The sequence below is a fragment of a genome, unplaced genomic scaffold (genome assembly GCF_019419815.1).
Source record: "Pyrus x bretschneideri cultivar Hongxiangsu unplaced genomic scaffold, Pyrus_bretschneideri_v1 Contig16, whole genome shotgun sequence".
NCBI lineage: Eukaryota > Viridiplantae > Streptophyta > Magnoliopsida > Rosales > Rosaceae > Pyrus > Pyrus x bretschneideri.
Window position 1 is genome coordinate 1,177,915 of NW_025999457.1, and position 11,633 is coordinate 1,189,547.

The following is an 11,633-nucleotide window of genomic DNA, read 5'->3' on the forward strand; positions in this document are numbered from 1 at the left end:
AACCTGTCAGACAACCGTGCGACCATCCCAGACAGTGAAACTGGCTGAGAACGATCATCTACCGCTTGTTGGAACCGGAGAACCACAAGCTATTAATCACGCTCTGATCGCACGGTCATGTTTCATCCACCAGGTTGAGGTTTCTGTCTCCTTAGAAATCAAGGATACAGAGGTACGATCCTATAGAACAGATCCTGTTCAAGTAAGGTCGTGACCCATCCTCCGTTGTCTAGGTATATGAAAAGCTTCATCATTCTGGAAACTGTCGATGTGGGACAAATGCGCAGTGTTGGCATCCTAGCAAAAGAACTCGCTTTCTCCCCCTTCTTTGTTCATTTGCTTTTCAATACTTTGAGGGCCCCGAAACTGCCATGTGTAAATTCAATTTATACAGCAGAGCCGTGTCTTTAAAATATAAACAAATTAAAATAAATAAGGTTTACATGTCCAAATGTTGATTCGTTGAGCAAAAAAAAGATAAAGAAACTAATTTAATTTAACAATATAAATAAAATAAAAAATAAGTAAATGCGGTTTAAGAGACAAAATTTTGATATTCGTCACGCAAAGTTTTTGAAAAATAATAAAAATTTATGAAAATAATTATTTTTAAAATTTGTAATATAAAATTAAAATTTAGTGATTCACACATATTTTTAATCATTTTGTTGCATTATTGAAATTTTTACAGCTTAAGTAATATATAGAAGAAAATAATGTGTTTTAGGCTTGTATATTATATAATGTCTCCATAAGCATTGGTATACGTGAAGAGTGAAGATTTCGGAGATGGTTAATCAGATTTATCTACTATGATGAAAGATGTATCATTAGCAATTTTTCTTGTTTAGAGATTCATACATTTTTTTAAAACATGTTGTTGCACTACTAAATTTTTTATAGCTTTAGTGATATATAGAAGGGCTTTTGTCACAAATGGTGACAGGCCCAAATCCCGATATTCCCCGAATACCAAGATAGGCACGTGCTGACCGACATCCGAGGGTGACGAAAGCCATTTATTGAGTGCAAATGCTGAAAACAAGGGGTAGATAAGGCTTATAAATATAAAAGAATAATGAATATGCATTTAAGGAATATGTTCAGAGCATACAACTAACTAGAATACTAAAAGAAATCATATAAAATTGAATGAATAAAAGAATAGGTCCTACACCGAAAGGACTCGAAGATGCCGATGCGGAAGTACCTTGAAGCCGGGATTGTATGCCTTGATTCTAGGTCCTGAAGGGGCGCAAAACAAACACGAGTGGACCAAGTTGATATATATATATATATAATAAATAAACAGTTATCAACGTACTAACGCTCAGGTTTTATGAACACACATACATATCATGATAAACATAGGTTTTCCAAAACCTAGCATGTCGTACAATGTCTCAAATCATAACTTGTATATATAATAATCGCTAGTGAATGTCCAATAACCCCCAGGCCCCATGTCAGCTCCCCGTCTCTAAGCAGACAGTCAGAGGAAAATACATTCCAGGCCCCATGCCAGTTTCCCGTCCTTGTGCTAATAGCCAGAGGAAACACACTCCAAGCCCTATGCCAACACCAAACCGTCACTCGGGACGGACCAGAATCTATCCCTACGTCCCGTAGCGGAATAAGGACCACTAGGTAAGTACAAAACCATTGAACATACATATATTGAAAAGCAACTTCATAGTATAAAGTCATCCATCATCTATACTATAAAGAGATGTTCTAAACATGTTCTAAATATCATATCGTCATCCATCAGATATTCTATAAGAACACGGGTTATAGGAAAAATAGTAATAATTCAAACTAGCCTCAATAAGCATGTTATCTCATAAAACGTTCCATAAAACATAGTCATCAAATCATGCTTTTCATGTATGCATTTCTAATATCAAAACATGCATTTTTAGAAGGGGTTCGTCCACTCAAAATACTTAGCCGCTGAAGAGTCACGTAACTAATGAAAACAAAAACACCACAAATAATTGCCCCTAGGCACATAAAGGGTATATTTAGTCAAACTCTACTCAAATGATTGAATTTGGGAAAATGGACTTCAAAAACAAGTTCAGGACGTCGGAATTAGCCTAGAGATGTCTTGGACGAAGACCCAAAAAGTCAACAGGTCAAAGTCAATGCCAATGTTAACGGTCAAAGTTAACGTCAACGGATCCGGGTTAAGGGTTTTGGGTTAGACTGGGTTGGGCCTAAAGGGTTTGGGTCCAAGGGTTTAAAAGGTTTGGGCTTTAAGCCCAGCCCATTGTAAAAGGGTTTTGGGGTTTAAATAAAAAGGGATTTAGGTTGGGCTTCACAAGGCTTGGGCCTTTGGACATTTGTGCTTCGAGTTTAGGTCAAATGGGTTGGGTAACCTGACCCAAAGGCCTGGGTTGAGGGTGGTTTTCAGGCCACCCTTTGGCCAGTTTCTAGGTTGACTTCAAACGCCTATAACTTCTTCATTACTCAACAAATCAAGTGATCCAAAAAACGAAAGTCATAGTTCTCGAAGAGACGAAGAGAATGATACCTCAATAGCTAACTCGCCGTGGTTTGGCCAAAAAACACCTCGAAGCCTCGGAGGTCGTCGGAAACTGGGTAAGATTCAAATGGATATACCATCTTCAATACTCAACGAAATTGAGTGATTCAAAAAGGAAAGTTGTAGTACTCAGCGAGACGAAGAGATTGATACCTTGAACGCCGACCAACTTGCTGTGGTTTGGCCGGAAATTTCCTCAAAAGGGGCGGTGCTTGTCGAAAAATTTGGAAAAACTACTCCAAGCTATTTTTTGTGATTCAAACGTATACACAACTTAAAACCAGCTTCGATCTAACCCTAAAACACATCCCAAGGGTTTTTAGAAGCTTACCAATGACGAAAAAATACGAAACACGACGGAGAATATGATGAACAGTACTGGCTGAAAAGAAGAGAAGGGTTTGTGGTGTTCTTTCTTTGTTTTTAGAACAAAAAGAGGTTGACTCGGTGGAGAACATAGAGGAGAGAGACCAGGGACACAAAAGCAAGGTGGGCCCCCTGGGCACACCATTTAAGACCCAAAAACCATTTTTTTAAAAGGAAAAATATCTTCAAACTTGATGAAAATACAAAAATACCCTTTTTATTCTGTAAATCTCGGGACTGGTTGTTACAAATGGTCCCTCAGATTGATCAAACTCATCATTTTGGTCCCTCACTTTCAAAATCAATCAATGTCGTCCTTGACATTCACCCCGCACATCAATTTGGTCCTTCTGTTAAGATTTCATCAACTATTCTGTTAGTTTATATGTGGGATCCACAAATCCAATGAAATGGTGACATGTGGATTGCACAAAATAAGTGTTGTTATCGCAAATGGTCTCTAACATTGATCCAACTCCTCATTTTGGTCCCTGGGTTTCAAAAATTGATAAATTTAGTCTCTGACTTTCAATATCACACATCAATTTAATCATTTCGTTAAAGTTTCGTCAATATTTTTTGTCTTACTAATCCAATCATATGGCACCACATGGATTAACTATAAGAACTTTTTTTTTTCAAGATTTAAAACTAAAAGTAAAATAAGAAACTAAAAACCAAAACTAAAAGAAGGAAAAAAGTCATCGTCGTCTTCATCAGGGCATGCTCAAAAGGAAAAGGAAGGCACCATGACCCCACTAAAGTACTTGGCCCCTGAACTCACTTCTTATTCTCTCTAGTTGGTTGTAATCCTAAATCCTGTCAAATTTGAATTGAATTTGAATTTGATTTTATCGAATTTAGATTGAATTTTTTTTCCAATTGCGGTTTGTGGGATGCGAGAAAAATGTCAATGCAAAATACTCTTTTTTTGGTTCACTCTTAAAAAAATAGTTTCTTATAGTTAATCCATGTTGAGCTATATAATTGGATTAGTGCAGGTTGTGGCTTTCTGATGACATTTTTCATGTACTCACGACCAATATGGTTAGAAGTTAAATTCCAAGTTTGAAAGAAGATACGATTTCTTTTGACACTATAGTAGACTTGATTGTTTTTTATTTTTTTATTTTTTTTGGTCAAATTAATTTATCCTTTTTTTCTTAATTGTTAGGGGTCAAGAGCAATTGAAGCTATATCCTTATGCCAGCCCAAAGTAGAAGAGGTACGCCAGTGGAATTGCAAAGCCTTCTCTAAGATGGATGGACTGAGGTTTTTGGAATTCAATGGTTTGATCTTTTCTTCCTCTGTGTTCCTTGAGAAGTATAAATTGGAGTTTCTATCCTTCCAAGTTTCTTCCAACTAGCTTTCGCCCGTACTTGCTTACTGAACTTCATATGGATAATGGCAAACTTGTTCGGCTTTGGGAGGGAAAAGTGGTAAAGTGTAGTATTAAATAAATCCCTAGTCAGTACCTATTTTGTAATTATGTCCAATGATATTTTAACACATTTTATTATTTAAAAAAATAATTGACATGTTAAAAACAAGAACATGTGACATTTTCTTATTGAACCAAAACAAAAAATGAGTCTTAAGTACTCACTAATGAGTATCTAATTATTATTCATCCTTGAATAAATGCTATTTAATTTACAAAATAATCATTTACTTTTTATTTATTTATTGTTTTGAATAAATTTGAAACTTACAGTGTTGAACAGGACTTGCCCAAGTTGAAATATCTCTATCTTGCCTACTCCAAAAAATTGATTAATACCCCAGATTTCAGTGGTTTTCCAAACTTCAGATGTTGGATTTTTGGAATTGTAAGAATTTAGTTGAAATTTACCTGTCTGTTGCATTCCTCAAAAGACTTAAAATTCTGAACCTTAGAGGCTGTGAAAGCATTAAGAGCCTCCCAAGTGAGTTTGAAATGGATTCTCTTAAATCTTTATGGCTTGGTGGCTGCACAAATGTGAAAAAGCTTCCAGAATTTGGGGAGCAGATGAAGAATTTGTCCCAACTTTCCTTATGTGGGACTGCGATCGAGAAAATACCTTCATCAATCAGACATCTGGTTGGCCTTCAGGTTTGTTTCTATGTAATTGCAAAAATCTCTTAAACCTTCCATGGGCTATTTGTAATTTGAAGTCTCTTAGACATATCGATGTGCGTGGATGCTCAAAGATTGACAAACTCCCATTTTATGGAATGAAAGAATGATGTAAAACTAATAATTGTTGATTAAAATAAAAGGCTGTTTTCTCACCGTTTCATCAAGCAAAATGCAGTGCAGAGATGTGTATTTTTGAGTAGTTCCGGGAATTACTGATTTCTATATTCTACACACGCGAGCTTTTACTTTATCAGCTTTTGTATACGGACAGTAATTCAGAGATGGAAGTTACCTTTACCTCTTCCATTCAGTCTGCTCAAACCAGATATAAATTTTATAAATTATAGAATTGTTATAATACAGATGTTAAAATAAATATTTAAATAAGTAATAATTTCTTAGATATTAGTTGCATGAGAACATTATCTTACCTAAGTAATCTAGATAAATAAGGAGACAGAAGCTTATTTATGATTAATTACCTAACAAACTAAACCTCAACCTTGAGTGGCAAGAGACGGTGCAGCAGCCAAGTTACCGTCGTCTCTGTACAAACAAAACCTGCAAAACAAACCATGAACCAAAAAAAAAAAACAAATTATATATCATAAATTTCTAAAAGGCTGAGAAACTAAATTTAAAAAGAGCAAACAGATGGATACAAAAAACACATCCTTTTGTTATAAAAACCAGCAAAGACCGTTCAATTTTAAACAAAAAAAACAACAGATCAATTTCGTTATCTCTTGTTCAATGTCTAGACAAATCGTTCGTCTCAACAACCCATAATTGGCAAAGCTAAACAAAACCCCCTAAACCCTAAACCCTCAACAAGCCATAATTGGCAAAGCTAAAAATAAATAAAAAAAATAAAACAATAATAGAAAACATTCCACCCCCTTGATATCGTGCATCTCTTCTATATATCGTCTGCATCTGAGACCAAATAAAAACGTCTAAATTGAACTTAACCACCCATGAAAAGCCACAATACAAAGTGGGTTAAAACATTTACCCAAAAAAATATTTAACTTTTTATATTTTCGAATCTAAGAAAACGAAACTTACAGTTTGAAACAAAACAAAACAAAAAAGTTGAAATACCTTGCACTGAAGGCGGAGAAAAAATGGAGCAGAAGTGGAATGAAAGAAAGAAGCAGGGGCAAAAGTGGGAGTACACTGTATAATAAACAGTGTCCACAGAAACACAAAATGGGTAAAAACGGAAATACACTGGCGAAGGAAGAGTGAAAAAGACACAAAGGGAATTAATCAGAAAGTTAGGCGTTTTGTATGTATATAATATTAAGAAAATTGTGGAGGTTGGTTTTAAAAACCGTATCACTTTGTGCGACAAATGATACGAGTTTGCACGACGAAATATTGGTCGCGCAAAGTCTTAAAAAAATTTCCCGTGTCTCATTTTTAGGGTTTGCGCGAGGAAGTGTTGGTGACGCACGAATGATTGGTCGCAAAAAGTCTCTAAAAAAATTTAAAAACCCCTTCTCATTTTTCGCGCCCGTCCAAATTTAAGGATTTTGCGCAACAAAATATAGATTCGTCACGCAAAATTTACAAAATAATTTTTATAAATAATAAAAAAGAAAAATTATTTAGGAAGAGTTTTTATGCATTAAAATATCATTAATTTGTGTTGGTAGATTGCTTGTATGTTTGCATCAAGTTCCTCTGAAAACTGAGGTCATACTTAGTACTCTATTTGAATCTAATTTTTTAAACTCAAAAACAGTTTTTAAGTTTTAGACCTTAAAAACTTGTTAAGTAGGACTATTTTAAAAAACTGAACTCAAGACTAACCCAAAAATATAGTCTATTCTCTAAAAACATAAAAAGTAAGTTTTTAGAGTTTTCTCTTCCTCCTCCCCTCTCACTCCAAATCTCTCTCCTCTTTTTTTTTTTTTTTTTTTAATTTACCTTTCTCGCCTCTCCTCCAATCCGCTCTCTTCATTTTCTCGGTTCTTTCTCTCACTACTCTTCCTCTCTATCCCGTCCAATCCTCTCTCTTCTTTCTCTTTCCTTCAATCATCTCTTACTTTCTTTCATTTTCTCTCCTCTTTCTCCCTCTCCTGCGATCTCCTCTTTTTAGATCTATTTGTCTAGTTTAAATCTTAATATTTAAAATTTTTAAATCACAAACCAATCAAGTTTTTGAGTTTTAAAGAAAATTGTTTTCAAGAGATGTTCTAAAGAAATGTTTTGAAAAATGATAAAAATTTTCAAATAAGATACCAAACAGGCCCTGAGCTTTCTTGGTGGTTGCTGACGAATCCACTCCAACCACCGACTTATTAGTTATTACTTCACAAATTCTTTCTTCCACGTTTACTTTCAATTGTTCGGCCACACCGTAGTAAATTTCAACAATCCAAACCGTTTTAAGTTTTAGATTTCCAAACATTACCTTTGCAAAAAAGTATAGAACTCCGAAGCCGTTTGACCATCTGGTTATCTCTGTGAACATATAGTTCATTTAGAACATATATTTTTTATGATCCAAAAACAAAAGTAATCTTCCCATATAAAAAGTACCAAAAACAAGAGCTATCAATGCAATGTTATCGAACAAGAAACAAAGAATGCAGAGTTCTTCAGTTCATATTATTTCCTAAACTTATCACCCCTCCCTCTCTTTTTTTTTCGTACTTTGCCGAAAACAAATCAACTTCTGAAACTAGCAACTTCTACCACTACATTGTACCAGTTCCTATAACTTGTTACTCGTCAATGGAAGGATGCGCTGTGTTGGGCAGTCCTCCGACCACGAACAAATGCACTGAAGAGGTGTAGTGCTCTTGAAGGTTGAGCATAGGGTACCATATGAGCAGCCCCCCTTACTGTGGCAAACGTCAACAGATTTCCGTACTCTGTAGCCCAACCGCCCACCTATTCATAAAACATGTGCAGATATTCATGAGCAATGTTGAAGAGAGACAAACTGTCAAACTCGAGTAGAGTTACTAAAGAAGCGCATAAGCACCTGGCCTTTGTGGAACCAAGCTCCGTATGGGACTGTTATCGGGAACTTTAGGTCGTGTGCTAGTTCACGCACCAGTGTCCGAGAACCCAATAATGGTACAACGGAATCTTGATCCCCACTGCATTCGGTTGAAAATCATGTTATGTAGCAACACTAAAAAGTTAAGAACTTAGCCCCTTGTACATAATAACCATAACGAATTACCTGAAAACCCAAACGGGTATACGGTTTTGAACTATCCTTGTGAGCAAGGGAAGGATGTTAATGCTACCATCTGTATCGCTGTAATTAAGAACGCTGTACAATACAAAAAAACAAGAACATCAGTCATATGAAATACACGAGTATGGACTACAGGTAAGTCACCAGATTCTACTGATGTATAAGAAAGGTTATATTCACTTACCGACTGCACATACTCCATGGATAAGGCAAGTTTGTACGATTTGCGTGAAGGACTTTCTGAACTTCAGGAAGGTTCAAGTAAAAACGTCTTTCAAATGTCATACATACATCAACTCCAACACTTATCTTAGTAGCCTGCAGAAAAGCGGAGTGAAGGAAAAACTCGTTGAAATAAGTTGCTGTAATGAGAATGAAAGATGAACAAGAAAAACCCATATTAAACAAAAAGAAGTATAGAGGGTACCATTTTCCGCAGTCTCAACTCTTGCTCCACTATAGATGGATAACAAACATCAAGAATCACAGTCGTAATTGTTTATGTACTCACCAACTATCTGATTGGCTTGAGATATTGCTTTGTTGCATGGATGGCTTACATTGTGAGGATTTCCCAAGACATAATCGTCAAAATCGCATTCGTTCATGATAGTAAGGCCAGTTTCATCAGAAATCATTCCATGAGACCAAAAGTATTCATATGTTGCCGGAGCATCACGATCAAGTCTCAGCAATGGATTCCCAAGCTGGCAGATAACAAATAGAAAAGTTAAAAGAGGAAGTGACAACTATAGAGATAGATGAAAGCAAGGAATTCAAAAATATGTGCAGTCATCTTACAGCAACCCCTTTGAGATTGAACTTGAAACCAGTTGATTGTTTATTATGGTCCAATATGGCAATAGCCAATTGCGGTATGTAGTGCCCTGTACAGTAAAAGTACAGATGGTAAGAACCGATTCTAAATGATAAGTCATGTAGACAGATGTGCGAAAAAAAGAGTAGAAAATAAAAGCGCAACTGCAACGATTATGTTTGGAAAAGGTTTGAATATATTGTAAGAGTTCCATTTCCTAGTACTCCATGATAGAATTGACATTATATCAGACTTTGCACACCTGCATAGCTTTCTCCGGTAAGAAACAACTCTCGCGATCTGAAAGTTGGAAACTTCTCATACCATTCCATCAAGAATGTGTGCATATCCCTTGCTGCCAAAATCAAATGAAAGCGAAAAAAAGGTTGCTGTTAAGCTTGGCTGCCAAGTTTTATCAGAAATAACCAAAAGCAAACATATAGAACAAGCAGACCCTTAAATGAGTGTAAAGAAAACGAAGCGGAGTTAGCTATTCACTCTACCAGTTGAGGCATCCCCAGAGTCATAATCCGAACTTGTATTCGAGTATGACCATCCTACTCCGGCAGGAGACTCAACAAAAAGGAGATTTGATGCTACAAGAGAAAAGCAAATGGTACACTATTTAGTTAGGTTTCCGATTAATAGCTGAACAGTGACACACTCCGAAAAGAAGGAAAGTTGACATGCTCTGTAAATGTTCCATACGGATATACCTCTGTTCCATGACATTGGATTTCTCCGGAGGCCTCTACCGTCACCTGTTGGATAAAATGGACCCAGCTCGGTAAAGGCACCTCCGCCAACGGAGGAACAACCTGGGCCTGAACAAAAAGTTGATCATCGAATGTTATCAACTATTCGGTGTTTAAGACCCTACTTTCAAGAGACTAGTAAAAGCTACAAACATTGAGATAAAATTTCAATAGACAGAAAAGGGCAGTGTATACCTAACAAGTTCTTTAAACAAGCAACCATATTCAAGTAGTTTACAACAAATGCAAAAAAAAAAATACTGACCAGCTGAACACAAAGGATTATCAAAACCTTTGATTGACACCCTTAAGAATTCATTGTTACAAATAACATGAAAATATCTGTTAAATGCACCCATGAATTACACAACAGTATTTAACTAATATTTACAATTTGTTCTCAAGAAACCCAGAAAAAGGGTGAGAGGTTACCTCCATTGAGCCAAAGAGTGAGGGGCTTCTTGTCAGGCTGCTCATCTGCTTCAACAAAGTAGTAAAACAAGCTCCTCCCAGCTTTCACATCCACATCAACATACCCAGCATACTGCTTGAACCCAACACTTGGCTGACCAGGCAGACTCACCACCAGATCCTCAGCTGGGTATCCCTCCACTGCACCAAGCAGCACCAACCACACACACCCCAACACAATCAAAACCCCACTAAACCAACACCCTGCCCATCTCCTGAAATCCCAAAATACCCCAGAAATTCCAGTCCCTTTTCAATTCCTAGGCAATTCTCTCTTACCAATGTGTGTGTCTATATATATTATCATCTGTATGACATTTGCATCCACGTACAAATTACACAGCCTCACTCACTCAAAGCATGTTTCTTTTTTTTGCAAAGGAGAAAAAAATGGTTACCCAAAAAGATTTAAGGAGTATATGCAGGGTGTACGTATTATCCTTAATAAAAAGACAAACTTTAAATGTATGACAGGAAACGTGAAATCTGGGCTGCTTTAACCGAGAGGCGTGTGTGTGTGCATATATAATTAATGGTAAATGCCAGATCTGATTTATGAGGATTTGGTATAATACATAAAGATAAATGCATAAATGCAGCCTCTCAGGAATCGAATGGAGAGAAAGAGACGTTAAGGAAGGTGCAGAGAAAGCAGAGTCGGGTTGTTTAGTGTGCTTTGCAGGAGTTGCAGTCATACTTATGAGAGTTTTAGAGAGAGAGAGAGAGAGAGAGAGACGTTGGGAAGAGTGGCATATTGGCATACATAGTAATAATCGCATTGGCATTTTCGAATGTTGATAAGATAAAACTACGCAACACAGATCAAACCTACACTGTCAAACACCTCCACATCTTATTTGGCTTTCATTGATCTCCTTTGGCCAAATTTCCATTATTTGCAAATCACACAACCCAACACATGTACAAATTAACTCATTTCTTACAAGAGGATATTTATGTTTGTCTACTTATTAGTGTAACTGTTATAATCGTTAAGCATCAATTCTTCAAATGAATAGGTCAGTTATTCTTAAATTGATTAAGCAGTTGATTCTTCTTATTGAATTAAGTGTATTATTAGGCTAGTGTTATGTACACACTTACTTCTCACAATACCCGTCTCCATTTTCGATCGTTGGAATGAATTTAAAAATATCAAAGGACAAAAAATGATAAGGGCATGTGAGAAGTAAAAATGAGATTGTGAGTAGCACTATCTTTTGTGTAATTTACCATGATAGTCACTCTACTGTATAAAGGTGGAAATGCCTCACATTGTAACACACTAAGAAATTCTCTAATAAGAATTTTCTCACTCTCTCAAATTATTTTCCTCT

The 11,633-nt window shown here is 36.2% G+C and overlaps 1 non-coding gene and 1 pseudogene across 1 annotated transcript; both read right to left on the minus strand.

Moving 5' to 3' along the window:
• Window positions 1-212, minus strand: LOC125475859. Its single transcript, XR_007257247.1, has one exon. It is a non-coding gene; the product is annotated as a small nucleolar RNA U3 (small nucleolar RNA).
• Window positions 213-7,499: 7,287 nt separating this feature from the next.
• LOC103951150 lies at window positions 7,500-11,422 on the minus strand (annotated as a pseudogene).
• Window positions 11,423-11,633: the final 211 nt, after the last annotated feature.